General features: G+C 37.4%; 1 long non-coding RNA gene across 1 annotated transcript; it reads right to left on the bottom strand.

Annotated features, from left to right (window-relative positions):
* Positions 1-201: 201 nt before the first annotated feature.
* LOC148978474 (uncharacterized) lies at positions 202-1,900 on the bottom strand. Its single transcript, XR_016168797.1, has 4 exons — positions 1,504-1,900; positions 852-920; positions 646-719; positions 202-564 (listed from the first exon to the last, which is right to left on the bottom strand). It is a non-coding gene; the product is annotated as an uncharacterized LOC148978474 (long non-coding RNA).
* Between the last annotated feature and the right edge of the window lie 12,952 nt (positions 1,901-14,852).

Below are 14,852 nucleotides of genomic sequence, written 5' to 3'. Positions count from 1 at the left end.
TTTTTTATATACTAAAAATATAATTTAATATAACAAGCAAAATGTAATTTATTTTGTCATATGACAGTTATGCATGAATACATTTATATTCATAAATGCAGTGAAACATCTCAATTATCAGTCAATCGATGAATTAATGGATACATTAATTAAATAATTAAATTTTATATACTGACAACAATAATAAAAATGAATTATACATTATACAAGTCAACAACACATGAAACAAAGCTTTATTCAAACTACAAGCATGTATTTACAGCCGCTGAACACCACATCATGCCGACTCAACACAGCGGTTCCCAGTCTGCAGCTTTATTCTGATGAATTCACCAGAGGGGACTGTGCCTTCTTCCCAGAGCTTGTTGTTGTGCTGCGCTTCACAATCTGAGGCAATAAGGGCAGGTGGAGAGATCGAGGGTCTTGTAAAGGCAGGTGGAGAGATGGAGGAACTCATAAGGGCAGGTGGAGAGATGGAGGGACTCATCCATGGCACCACTTCCAGGATGCACCTCTGGGCTCCTCATCCTCAGTGCTCACACCAGTCTGCAGACATTTCAGATCCTACAAAAATGCACAAACATTATACAAAAGCAGTCATTTTAACACAATGTCATTTGATTTATCTATTAAAAATAACCTTACTTTATATTTGAGTAAAATCCCTAAAACAAATGCTGCCATCATCTTTCCTTGCAGGTCCTGCTCCACCACAAAAGCTATGCAGCAAATGCACAGAAATCAAGAATCAGAAAAGTGTTGTAATGTCTCTACTTGAATTTACAATAATTCAAATAAACTACAAATTAAGATTGAATAGATTTTGATATCCATTTCTGTAGTATACTCACCCAAAGCCTTTGATGACAGCATTCAGCATCATGAGCCTCTCTCCACCGGATAAACACACGCGTGTTCTTCTGTCCCTGTAACATACAGACAAGATTCACATTACGAGCTCAACACTGAATTTACATGCTGAGGTTGATGTGTTAACTCACTTTTAATCCAACTTAAATGTTCCTTAATATATCAACACTAATAAGGGACAAATTAAATATAACATATTTAGTTACTTTATAGATTTGTTTATTTACCGTATTTACAGCACATTTGTCTAATGTAAGTAGTGTTGACAACAGTGAATTATCCTTCATAATAGCACACATAACGTGACATCACTCAGATGTATTTTTCATGTTGGGATGTGCTCATCTGCAATACTTAAACAATATTTTCATTTCAGATGTAAATATACATTTTAAATAAGCGTGTTTAAGATGTAACGTTATATGGTTGTGTAAATCCATTTTAGAAACTTACGTGTAACGTTAGCCTAGTTACTGGAGCTCCCCTGTTTAACTAACTAATAAAACATGTGTTTACAGCAAAATCACAACTATACTATACTGTCTAAGTCCTTTAGACCTTCAACAGTTAAAACGTTTACTCTATAGTAGTTTAACACATACGATTTAAACACAAGGAACCGTGTTTACTCACATTTGAAAACCCCCTGCTTCGCTGATCTCCGCGATGTTGATAATGACGAATGCTCTCCCGTGGCCTCCTGGGATAGAAGAGTATCCATCGGATGAACACTCAAAAATCTTGGCGAAAGCAGGAGATCATCCGGGAACTTCTCGCCTACTCTTTTATGAGTACTGAGGTTTCGGACATACTACTCCTTTCAAATACTGTTTTCCCCTACTATATAGTACGAAAGTAGGAATATTCGGACGTACTATAAGTATACGTATGCCCGAATCTCGCGATAATTAGTACGTCACTCTGGTAATTCTCGCCTACTCTTTTTGGATACTAAGGATTCGGACATACTTATTCACTCGCCTACTGCTTTTTCCCTACTATATAGTAGGGAAGTATGCGGTTTCGGACGCAGCCATTGTGTGGCCGTGGCGGTTGTTACAGCGTTGACATAGAACCACCGTTCAGGGCCATTGTAACGGCTCTGGTTGTGCCCTTAGGGTGTCTTGACAACCATTGCCTGAAGCGCGAAAATCAGCCTTTTAAATTTCAACTGACGTTGGGCCGTCTCAATCTTCATCAAGCAAGGATACGTGACTTTACCTCAGCTAAATAAGATACGTAATTATTCAAACACAACCTACAACTTCATTGTCTAATGTGACATCTGAACGTCTTCTGGTCAGGTATGACAAATATTTAACTTTATGCCAAATGTATTAAGCCAAAATGACTTTAATGGTGATTTCAGCACTCCTTGAACAGGCAGAAATTTAAGCGCGTAAGTTATGTGCTAAGCTACTTGGTGCACGATAATGTTTTTCTTTTTTTTTTTTTAAGGAAGCACAGAGAAAAAAAAAAGAAATATTTGTAACTGCTCTCACACCTGTTTGCTGTTTCCTTTGTCATTTCATTCGCTTCTTTGCTAGATTTTCTCATGTCTCATGCGTTAGCGTTAGTCCATCGATCACTGTAGCTTATTATTAACGATTCATACTTGCATGAGGGAGTAAAGTTTAATGCGCATTTGGCGTGCTGTCCAGGGGATTACTTCGGCCAAACCCAGAGTACTCCCCCCGTATGTAAACGGTTTGGACTAGAAGGGTGGAGAAGGGGTGGCGGAAGGATGCTGCATAACTATCAATGGATTGAGGTGAGACTGCTGAATCTGAATTCTGAACACCTCTTATTGATTGCTGAGGGCTCTCCACCCATGTTAATTATCTGAACGTGCTCCTCCCGAACTTTGTTAATAAAACATTATACAACATGTTTTTTTATCACTAGTGTATGACTTGCAATTTGATGAAGTTTTATGTAACAAAGCTCGGGAGGAGCACGTTCAGGTAATCAACCTGCCCATTGTTCCTATATAATCTCCCGGACTTCTATCTTGGCTATGAGGCTCATAATTTTATAGGCCCGTGGGCCATCATAGGCATGTTCGTCAACGAACATCTTCATTCGCATCCATTGTAAGCTGATCTTGAATTTGACCAGACTCCCTCACCGAACGTCACTTCCGATTGAGTTATTTTATCACAATTTTTCTCAAAATATCGTTAATGGCAAAACATTACTCCGGTTCAGAAAATCTAGTTGTTTTATCATCAACGTGCACTATAGGGCTATCCAACCTGCATGTTGCTCTTTAAAGCCCTTTGAAGCTGCACTGAAACGCTCATTTTTGGACCTTGAACCGTTTGGATCCCAATGAAGTCCATTATATGGAGAAAATCCTGGAATGTTTTCATCAAAAACCTGAATTTCTTTTCGCCTGAAGAAAGAAAGACATTGAGATCTTGGATGACATGGGGGTGAGTAAATTATCAGCAAAAGTTTTTTTAAAAGTGAACTACTCCTTTAAGTCTGTGAAACCAAGGGGATATGTCAGAAAATGTTAAATCTGAAATACAATTGGAGCAGGTCGTTACAGTAGCTTCATTCTTACTGTTAATCTTCCACAGCCAAGTCCTCTTTCATGATCATGTTTGTCTTTGGAAATAGGAAAGTGATATAAAGCTGAGTTATCTTGTCCCATCTTTTACTATCGGCTCTGGGAAAATGGCTTCTCTGAACTGTTGTTACACCCGGTCCCTCCCATCAAAAATGTGTTGACGCTGAACAATTTGCTATTCACAAAACCAAGTAATGTGTGACCTCGTAAATACAGTGAGAGAAAAGGGAGGCTGCTTTACCGCCTGAAGAAGAAACCGCTTGATGTGGGAGTTTTACAACACTCAACACTCATGACAAATATGCCACTGTGCAGACCAGGGATTAATATAGCCTATTGTTTCTTAATTTGAAACGATTTCCCACAAATATTTCCATACAATTAATGTAGTTCAACTGGTACTTTATTTCTTATAAATATTCTAAATTTAAATAGACTAGGCTATATATAGAGAATAATAAAAGTAGACCGATTTTATATATATGTATATATATATATATATATATATATATATATATATACATACACACACAGTTAGCACTGTGTTCATTGTAAGGATTTACTCTCCACAAAGATGAATCTTCAGTGTCTACCCTCACATTTCCCAGGATATTTCTTAATGCCTTGAACAATGTGCCTGTGAGAACAACGTTCCTAAAAACCATAAATATAGCCATTTTTCTTCTTTCTCTGTGTGACGCTGAAGCGCAGGGACTTAAATCCAATGAAGGGAGGAAAAACGGGCCTGTGGTCGTGGGTGCCATTTGTAAAAATTCCCAGGATTTGAACGAATTCACATGAAATAAATGTTAGCGGCCGTGGCAGGTCATTAATATAGTTCTGTGTTGTGATTTAATGAGGCAACGTTGAAATGCCACAGGAGATGGCGGTGTGATGAAACGCTGAGTGCTTCCAATAGCGCTTCTTTATTTCTCTTACCATCATAACAAATCTCCAGGACTAGCCAACAACACGTTTGCTCCACTTTAGCATGCAAAACCATGAGCATTTATAAACCATAAGATTTAGATGCACAGTGAAGTTTTGGAGCACCATACATGTTTTCATTGATAGTTATAGATTTTCGGAGACACAAATGCATTAACTTATTAAACTTTTGAATATAAGACGATATATTTTAGCCTGTTTAAGCAATTTCTTTCTGTGTGTTTTCATACGTTTTGCAATATTGCCTAAGAAAAACCTTTCTTGCTTAAGGTGAATATATTTTAAGTGGGTTTGATTCATGCTTACTGTAATAATTCATAATATGTAGAAATGCTACACACAATTGCTGTCCCCTTCAGAGTTTTTATTCTTATCTTCAAGGCTGAATCCTTTTTAAAATGGAGTGGATTTTATATTGTTTGGAAAGCACTGCGTCCCGTCTGTGATTTATTCATATTTATAAGTAATGACCAGTTTTTGAGTCTCTTTAATGGAACCGATGGCTTGTCTGGGTCAGTTGGGGTTTCTGGAAAGCAATGGTTTGAGCTGTTTAGAGCAAACCATCAAGCTTTTAAAAAGCATTCACTGCACCAATTATCCACATCTCTTAGTATACTGATAGTCATTTCAAAAGAAAAGATTCTCTTTGAGTGAATCCATGCCTTGCTTCCATCCTTCCTTTTTTTTGGATGGCTGCTCATCCTTTCAAGTGGTCCTGTAATCGCGGGCCAATTAACCATTTTTCCGAAATATTTCTAAATCTTTTAGGTGTGGACATGAAAGCTTTGCTCTTTCTCTGGCACCTACCTATAACATTTCCACGGTGCTCTTTCTTTCTCGTTTACTCTCATTTTCGTACTGCTTTGTCACTCCCCTTCTGAATGAAGGAGGGTCAGTCACTTGTTTTTGATGAAAATAAATGTGTTTCTTTGCTCCACTAACCAAATGTTCCTATACACTCTTAGAAGTAAAGAAAAGGATCATTATTTGTGCCCCAAAGAACCTTTCAGTTCTTAAAAGAAAACATTTTAGTTTTAGTTTAGAGTGAAGAACATTTTAAAAAAATCTAAAGAATATTTTTGAACTATAAAGAACATTTTTGTGGAATGGAAAGGGATGTTAAAGGTTCTTAATGGAACCATCAATGCCAGAAAAACGCCTTTATTTTTAAGACTGTACTTTGGTACTCTGTTAAGAGGTTTTAGATCTCTACCTACATAAAGTATCATAAGTTATCTACAACACACAATTGCGACTTCATGTCATGCAATTCTGACTTTATAACTCGCAATTGCGACTTTATCGCACAATTCTGACTTTATAACTCGCAATTGCTACTTTATCTTTACAACACACAATTGCGACTTTGTCACACAAATCTGACTTTATAACTCGCAATTGCGCCTACATCATGCAATTCTGACTTTAAACTTGCAATTGCGCCTACATCATGTAATTCTGACTTTAAACTTGCAATTGCGACTACATCATGCAATTCTGACTTTAAACTTGCAATTGCGACTACATCATGCAATTCTGACATTAAACTCGCAATTGCGACTACATCATGCAATTCTGACTTTATAACTCGCAATTGCGACTTTATCGCACAATTCTGACTTTATAACTCGCAATTGCGACTTTATCGCACAAATCTGACTTTATAACTCGCAATTGCGCCTACATCATGCAATTCTGACTTTAAACTTGCAATTGCGCCTACATCATGCAATTCTGACTTTAAACTCGCAATTGCGACTACATCATGCAATTCTGACATTAAACTCGCAATTGCGACTACATCATGCAATTCTGACTTTAAACTTGCAATTGCGACTACATCATGCAATTCTGACTTTAAACTTGCAATTGCGACTACATCATGTAATTCTGACTTTATAACTCGCAATTGCGACTACATCATGCAATTCTGACTTTATAACTCGCAATTGCGACTACATCATGCAATTCTGACATTAAACTCGCAATTGCGACTACATCATGCAATTCTGACTTTAAACTCGCAATTGCGACTACATCATGCAATTCTGACATTAAACTCGCAATTGCGACTACATCATGCAATTCTGACTTTAAACTTGCAATTGCGACTACATCATGCAATTCTGACTTTAAACTTGCAATTGCGACTACATCATGCAATTCTGACTTTATAACTCGCAATTGCGCCTACATCATGCAATTCTGACTTTATATCTCGCAATTGCGACTACATCATGCAATTCTGACTTTAAACTTGCAATTGCGACTACATCATGCAATTCTGACTTTAAACTCGCAATTGCGACTACATCATGCAATTCTGACTTTATAACTCGCAATTGCGACTACATCATGTAATTCTGACTTTATAACTCGCAATTGCGACTACATCATGTAATTCTGACTTTATAACTCGCAATTACGACTAAATCATGCAATTCTGACTTTAAACTCGCAATTGCGACTACATCATGCAATTCTGACTTTATTACTCGCAATTGCGACTACATCATGCAATTCTGACTTTAAACTCGAAATTGCGACTACATCATGCAATTCTGACTTTATAACTCGCAATTGCGACTACATCATGTAATTCTGACTTTATAACTCGCAATTGCGACTACATCATGTAATTCTGACTTTATAACTAGCAATTACGACTAAATCATGCAATTCTGACTTTAAACTCGCAATTGCGACTACATCATGCAATTCTGACTTTATAACTCGCAATTGCGACTACATCATGCAATACTGAAAAAAAAAAGTCAAGGTTGCGAGATGTAAATTCACAATTGCGAGAAAAAAGGCAGAATTGTGAGCAATTAACTTTTTACAAGCTTCTATAATAAACAGTGATTTGATGCCACCGAAAATACTTTTGGCTGTTTCTGGCCTTTTGCAGAAACGTAATGTTCACAATAATATTAGATTATAAGGTACACAAGAATATTTTGTTGGTAATGAAATTAAACAACATTGAGCATATAAAGGACAAATTAAAATTGCCATTTAAATGTTCTACAGCATGTGTCATTACATTAGTTGGGTAAAATTGGGCATATTCTTACATCTCACAACGATTAATTCTCATAGCTGAAGGGAGGACGAGGTAAACGGCTTCATAACTCTGTATTTGTTAAGGCTTCACACCCTCATATTGATATCCATCTGTCTTGTGTTGTAATTCACCAAGCAAAAAGGCATTTGAAACGTAGCCAATATGTTTTTGAAGCTCTCTACTGATTTTCACAAGTAAATTTGTTGAAATCCTCTCAACGGATTATTTATGTGATATACTCCTATATTGATGTTTCACTTAGTGCAGAGAGCTCATTTTATGTTTCCAGCATGCAGAACTGGGACCCATCATCACCTCTCTGAACTTTATTAGAGCGATTCCCTGTGGTGCTGTGCAGCTGATTTCAGTGATTTTACAATACAAAGAAAAATTCCTTTCACATACACATACATGTGTGCAAGTGTTCTCATAAATATATGTATGCAGGGTAATATAATGCGACAGTAAGTCTATTTAATATATTATGCAGCATTACAAAGTTCAGTGTCTTCACAGTAACTCATAGGCAAACACATACTGGCTTGATTTGTGGCATCAAGAGAAACTCATGGATCTACTCCTAGGCTTCAGGCATTGGTTTTCTGAAATTAAATCTCAAACTCTTGATTCATGGTTCCAGTCTGGCCTGCCCTGTGTTTCTATTACATTTCTTTTGTCCCCAGTTCAAACATAATGCATAACCAATGGGCATCTTGACGGGCCATAAAGATATCCGGCAGTATAACATAGTGTGGTTCCTATAACTTTCTTCCTGTTTCTATTTATCTCCATGTCTCTCTGGGAATCTTAATAAGAGCTGGTGAAGATACTAGAACTGAATCTCCAGACTATAATTCGGTAATGGTTTTTGGATGTCTGCATTCTTGTAATAGTTTTTTCCCCTGCGCCGCTACTGAATCAACAGCACCAAGAATTTTGTTTTAGCTATATATTGTTGTTGTGAGTTTATAGTCGGAATTAAATGTGAAGACAACAGACTTTTTTTCATGATCAAATGACTTTGAATGAATGGCGTGCATGTTATGTGTGTATTATGAATTTGTTTTGTGTGTGTGTTTTTTCCGACATGGCAGTCAAGGTCAATTTCTGGATCACGTCACTGTTCTGGATTGCCAAGCTTTGCATAAACATAATAGATGAAAAACGTGCATGCAGAGATTTTTTTTTTGTTGTAGTAAAAAGGTATTTTAGCTGTTCTTTTGTGTTGTTTAGAAAAGACAAATCCCTCAAAACGAGTACTTCCTCGGAAATAGCCTAACGTGCATTCAGATGCAGATTGGTTAAACTCCTTGAATCATCTCTGTTTCATTCCTCTCCTCTCATCTTCCCAGTGTTTCTCTTATTCTGTTCTCATTATCGATTCTGTCCTCTTTGAAAACATATTTTCCTTCTCCGTGTGCGTCTAATGGTTGCAGCACGTGTGGTTCAGAGTGACTCCTCATCTAAAAGAATCAGGGATCAGGAACGGAGAGGAGACTCTAATTCATCTCCAGTATTGGCAAAACCTCTCCATTTCCTCCATGCTCAGGCGGTTGAGGTTAACCCACCATGTCCTTCCATTGATTCTCTTCTTTTGTCCTCGTCTTTCTGTCTCTCCAATCCTTTAAAGCTCCTTGGAGCAGGAGTTTAATGCTCTCCTTGGCATGATTTATTTATTTATTTTTTAAATAAAGTGTTTGCCTACACTTGTATACTCTACTCAACAATGGAGACTAGGCTAGTTTATTAACTTTAAAATAGAAAAATAGAAACTGGTTAAAACTAGTTTAACCTTATATTAGGTGTATTGAACATTAATATATATATATATATATATATATATATATATATATATGAATAGTTCAGATGCAAAAGCCTCTAAGTGCCATTTGAAATTTTCTTCTAAAATGATCATTTTTATCAAGCTTGTATATTTAAGTTCAGTAATTTCACTTAAATGGCAATGAAGATTACCTATTAATATTCATTTAAGTGAAATTACTGAACTTAAATATACAAGCTTGATAAAAATGGTCATTTTAGAAGAAAATTTCAAATGGCATTTAGAGGCTTTTGCATCTGAACTCTTCATATATATATATAGATATATATATAATTTATAAATATAAAACATTTAATTATGATCTAATAATAGAAACTTAAGAAAAATATATAAAAAATTTAACAATTATGTCAAATACACAAATAATGTAATTGCATTATATGATCTAATTAATAATAGACATTTTAAAATATATAACAGATTAAGACAATTATAATGTAATAAAAATATAGTATAAATATAATTATAATATTAAAGTGTACATATAATGTATTTTTTTGTTTTGTTTTGAGCAATAATGTAACATGTGTGTGTTTTGTAGCTGGGATATGAAAAGGTAAAGTTATTTCACTCTCAGTATATTCACAATAAACATTTCTCATGCCTCGTCCATCACCTTGAATGGATGTTTTATTTTAACTCGCCACAGTGCATTTTGGGATTTCTTTCTCCTGAGGCAGTGGAAACACAAGATGCCTGTAACATGTTGCCTATGTAGATGGCTCAATAGGCTATAGCACAGAGCCCTTGTGCATTTGTCTGGTAAAACAGCACTGACACATTGATCTGCCACTTTACAGCCACAATGATGGGCAATTCATTACTGGGCTGCGTTTGGATATTAAACATCAGAGAATCAGTGAATCTCTGGCTGTTTACTTGGTTAATACTGTCTGATTTACTTCATTACCCGCTGACTTGTACCTTCAGTGTGAAAGAGTGTCTGTCTGCCTGGGTAATTGTTTAACCTCATGAATAAGTTAAGCCCTGCAATTGATGATGTTGAAAATGTCATGCTGCAGGCAGACTGTTTCGAGAGCCCGGCTACATATCGGTATTTTGTAGTGTATTTGAGTCTTTAATGAGCAGCATTCTCCATTTGTGTATGCATTAGCGTGCGGTCAATAACAACATCAGTCCTGTAATGAATTGTTCTGTTATTGTGAGGTAGGGGAATACAATTGATCATCTTGATTTATACGCCCTATAAGGTGTTATTGATTAACCGTATCTTCTGTAGTTTTCATTCTTCTCACATGGTGTGTGTGTTAAGCTCATCAGATCATAATTGGCCTCTTAGATGCATGTTTAATTGCTCAGTTATAGATGGGAGAGTTGTGTTGCTGTGCAAATACTGATTTTACTCGCTAAAAGCTTAATTTACTCACCCTCATGTTGTCGTTTACACAAATGTTTCAAGTTCTAGCTCTTCTCAGAGGGTTCATGATAAAAGTAATGAAATCTGTTTGGAAGCAAATCATCATTTTTGAAGTCTAATCTTTTGGGTGAATCATTTGATCGAGTTCACCTGAATGATTCGTTCACTGAATCAGACGGTTCTTAATTTCAACCCATTGAACTGATTGCTGCAGGAGAGGAAGATTGTCAGCAAATAACAACTTACTTTGAGTCTTTTCACCACACAGATCTATTGTATGACTTGAAATATTGCACAAGGGTCATGTGGGTCACTTTTTTGACCATTTTATGCGACTTTGGCAGCACTTTTAAATTTCAACAGCATTCGCATTCACGGTTTTAGCTAAGAAAATAATTTGAGAGTATTTTTCTTTTTACATTATTTTTAAGCCCTTTCATGTACATTGGAACAAACAATTGGTGCAGGATTTACTTTGCAACCATTTCCACGCAGAATTCGATAGCAAATGTCAAAAATGATTACAAAGAAATGGCAAGTAACTCTGAATTAAATGTGGAATTTTGAAGTAGAAATATTTAAATGGGAGTCAAACGTACTGCAGTAATCTTCAACCAACCCACCAGTCAACCAACCAAGAACCAACCCACCAACCAGCCCACCAAACAACCCATCAAACAACCAACCAACCCAGCAACCAACCCACCCACCCAACCCACCAAACAACCCAACAAACAAGCCACCAACCCACTAAACATCCAACCAACCCAACAAACAACCAACCAACCAAACAAACAAATAACCCACCAACCAACAAAATAACCCACCCACACACCCACCAAACAAGCCACCAATCCACCAAACCAACCAACCAACCCACCAAACAACCAACCCACCCACCAAACAACCAACCCACCCACCCACCAAACAACCAACCAACCAACAAAATAACCCACCAACCAACAAAATAACCCACCCACACACCAACCAAACAAGCCACCAATCCACCAAACCAACCAACCAACCCACCCACCAAACAACCAACCAACCAACAAAATAACCAACCAACCCACCCACCCAGCCACCAACCAAACAACCCACTAACCCACCAAACAAGCCACCAACCCACTAAACAACCAACCAAAAAACCCACCAAACATCCAACCAACTCACCAAACAACCAACAAACCAAACAACCAACCAACCAACCAACAAACCAGCCAACCAACCCACCAAACTAACAACCAACCAACCCATCAACCAACTCCCCAACCAACCAACCCACCGACTGACCGACCAGATGAATAGAATTATAAAAATAAATAAATATATGAAATGAATACATTTAAATAAATGGAATCAAATTAAGACAACAAATAAACAGGGGACATTTAAGATAAACTCATCTTCACTAATCCCTTGGTTGGTTATTTAACTAATCCCTGACATTTTCTCCACTCTTTTCAAAATAGAAGCTAAAGCAACCAAGGACAACAATGCAAGGAGAGAAAGAGAGACACCAAATCCATGAGAGAAAAACTCTTCCGGGTGGGAAGGTGTTTTTGTAGTAATGGAAGAGCCATCCAGCTTCTTTTTCAATCAGAGTCGAGTACACTGTTGTCCACGCTCCTTTCCTCTCCGAGCACTCCTCAATTCCCCGTGGTCTGAGGGAAAATCCAATTACTTTTCAAACAACCCCAGAGGCACCAAATGGTACTCTGTCTCTTCCAATTACCGGGCGCTCCTCAGCGACACACACCGAGTGTTCGCGCCATTCAACAGGTCTGCTGGCAAAACCCCCTTATTTAAAGATGATTTGATATGATTGTACTGGGAGGTGCGGGAACGTTTTGTCCACGACTGGAAGAGTTCAACACATATTTACAATAAGAAAAGAAAAACAAAAGTTTCTCTCCCCTAAAATAAAATGTTTATCTCTCCTGCTGTTGGTTGTTGAAGTCAACATGAAACTCTGACATTTCAGATTGAAAGAGTATAGTGCAAAAACAAAAGTATTAATTCGTTACATATATAGATAGAAGTCCCCCTGTGTGAAAGTCAAGCTTTTATTGTTGTTTATATGCCTATGCAGTGTTTTTTATACGCTTTAAGACAAACCATGTGTAAATTCATAAGTCGACAGCATTGCTGAGTAGTTTCTGCTTAAAACTGCAGTGAACCAAAGACAGTCTCAAAAACATGGTTTGAAATCGCTGGTGTTTACCTGCCGCTAACCAATCAGATCAACGTGTCATGTCAACGAGTGGATCTCTGAGTTGGTGTGAGAGAGTGGAGGCGGGGTCATTTGCATATTCATAAAATCGGGTATAAATGAGGCAAGGGTGTCGAGTTACATTCAATAATTGTTTTTCAAGGAAATAACGTGATCAAAGGTGCGTTTTCAGGGACAAAATGATTGACTACTGAATGAAAAACACTCTTTTCGTTCTCTTTTCTCTGAAGCACAGCAACTCTATATAAAACAACATCATATTCTGTGTGCAAACAACCCGTGGCTCATGTTTCTTCCCCCTCACTGCTTTCTCTTTTGATCTTGAACCAGCGGCGGCTCATTCTGCAATGTCATGTTTGCTCTTGTCCTCTAGAGCGCCCTCTAGTGGTTATTTGTACATGGCTGTGTGTTTTTCCCAGGGAAATGCAGAGGTCTGTGGGAGGAGGCTGAGAAACAGTTTATCCGCAAAAAACAAAACAAAAAAACATTAAAATCATGACCTCACATGTCATTGTGAAAAAAACAAAAAAAACAATGAAATGTTGTACCAGTGCGTAAATCAGACCTTTCAAGCTATAGCCATTCATATTTTGATCGAAAATTGGCTTATCAATGCATATCTAAATTCATGACTGTGGTATCTTTGTAGAAACTGAGCAAAAAACACACAGTTTTTGTATCTATCCCTTTAAATGCAAACGAGCTGCTGCTCTCGGCACAGGGGGCGGAGCTTCAACAGCTTGTGTCCTTTCACCTCACACACTAACACTTTTAGCCTTTTATGTTCAAACCCGAGTCAGACAATGATGAGACTCAAGAAGAAGAGACAACATGTAGACAACATTTGTGAATGGTTAGTTTATGTAGCTTATGTGTAGTTATCTTCTAGTCATTGATTAGCATATCTGTCATGATAATCTATAAATTGTGTTCCGGGGGGGCGGGGATTATGTACGTTTTAGGGTTCATGATGTCACGAACCCGGGAGGAATGTGGTGTAGTCCCTATCAGCTGTTTGTTGTAGTCCTTAAAAAGCAATTTCTTTAGAAGCAAATATCTCCCTTTGCTTTAAACTTTAAGCGTTATAACTTTGCAGATGTTGTTTATGCACAAACAGCAACATGACACACTAGCTAAAGTTAGAAAAGTGAAATCATAATCAATCACCGCTTTAAACTTAGTAGGGCTGTGCTTTTTGCGTGATCATGGCCATCGAAGAACCAAATAACTGGTGTCAATCTGAAAATTCCCTCACGCATGGAAAGTTCCCGCTTCAAATAATGAAGCCCAGCGGCGGATTGGCAGGCGAGTGTGTTTTTATTGACCGTAGAGGAGTTGACTGTGCTGTTGGGAAGGTCGGCGCTAACACACCAGAGATGTATATTACCTGCAATGTTTGGTTTCCTTCCTTCTGACCTCTGACCCCATAAATCTGTGTGAGCTGGGATACCTATGGTCACACTGGCTAAGTGATTGATTGTTAGGTTGAAAGCCCTTCCTTTACACAGCCTTTCTGAGCTGTTTGTTATTCAGCTTGTCTCTCTGAAGGGGAGCCGGTAGTCTCGGGTCAGTGCAGAGAAGACGCAGCGTGCCACACACACACACACACACACACTCACACACAATTTAATTTGACAGTTTACATGTTGCTCTTCAATTATGGGTGTTTTTGAAACTGCACTAAGAAAATAGAGTCTTAAAACACAGTTCGCACTCTCACTAGTTTATCCACTAACAATGTACATTCATCACGTAATATTTTGTCTCTCTCACTCTCATAATTAAATATTTTCACACTTTTAGCATAATTTGAAACTATATCAGCTTGATTTGTAAATTATGCATGATAATTTTTTTTCTTTGTTTTCTTAACACATCGGCTTCATATTTCATCCCAAGCTTTTTACTGGCACTGTTGAATCCTTGATAAGGAAAGTA

This window comes from Pimephales promelas, chromosome 6 (genome assembly GCF_988280905.1).
Source record: "Pimephales promelas chromosome 6, fPimPro1.hap1.1, whole genome shotgun sequence".
Lineage (NCBI taxonomy): Eukaryota > Metazoa > Chordata > Actinopteri > Cypriniformes > Leuciscidae > Pimephales > Pimephales promelas.
The sequence above is the reverse complement of the archived record's forward strand: the minus strand, read 5'-3'. Positions and strand labels throughout refer to the sequence as shown.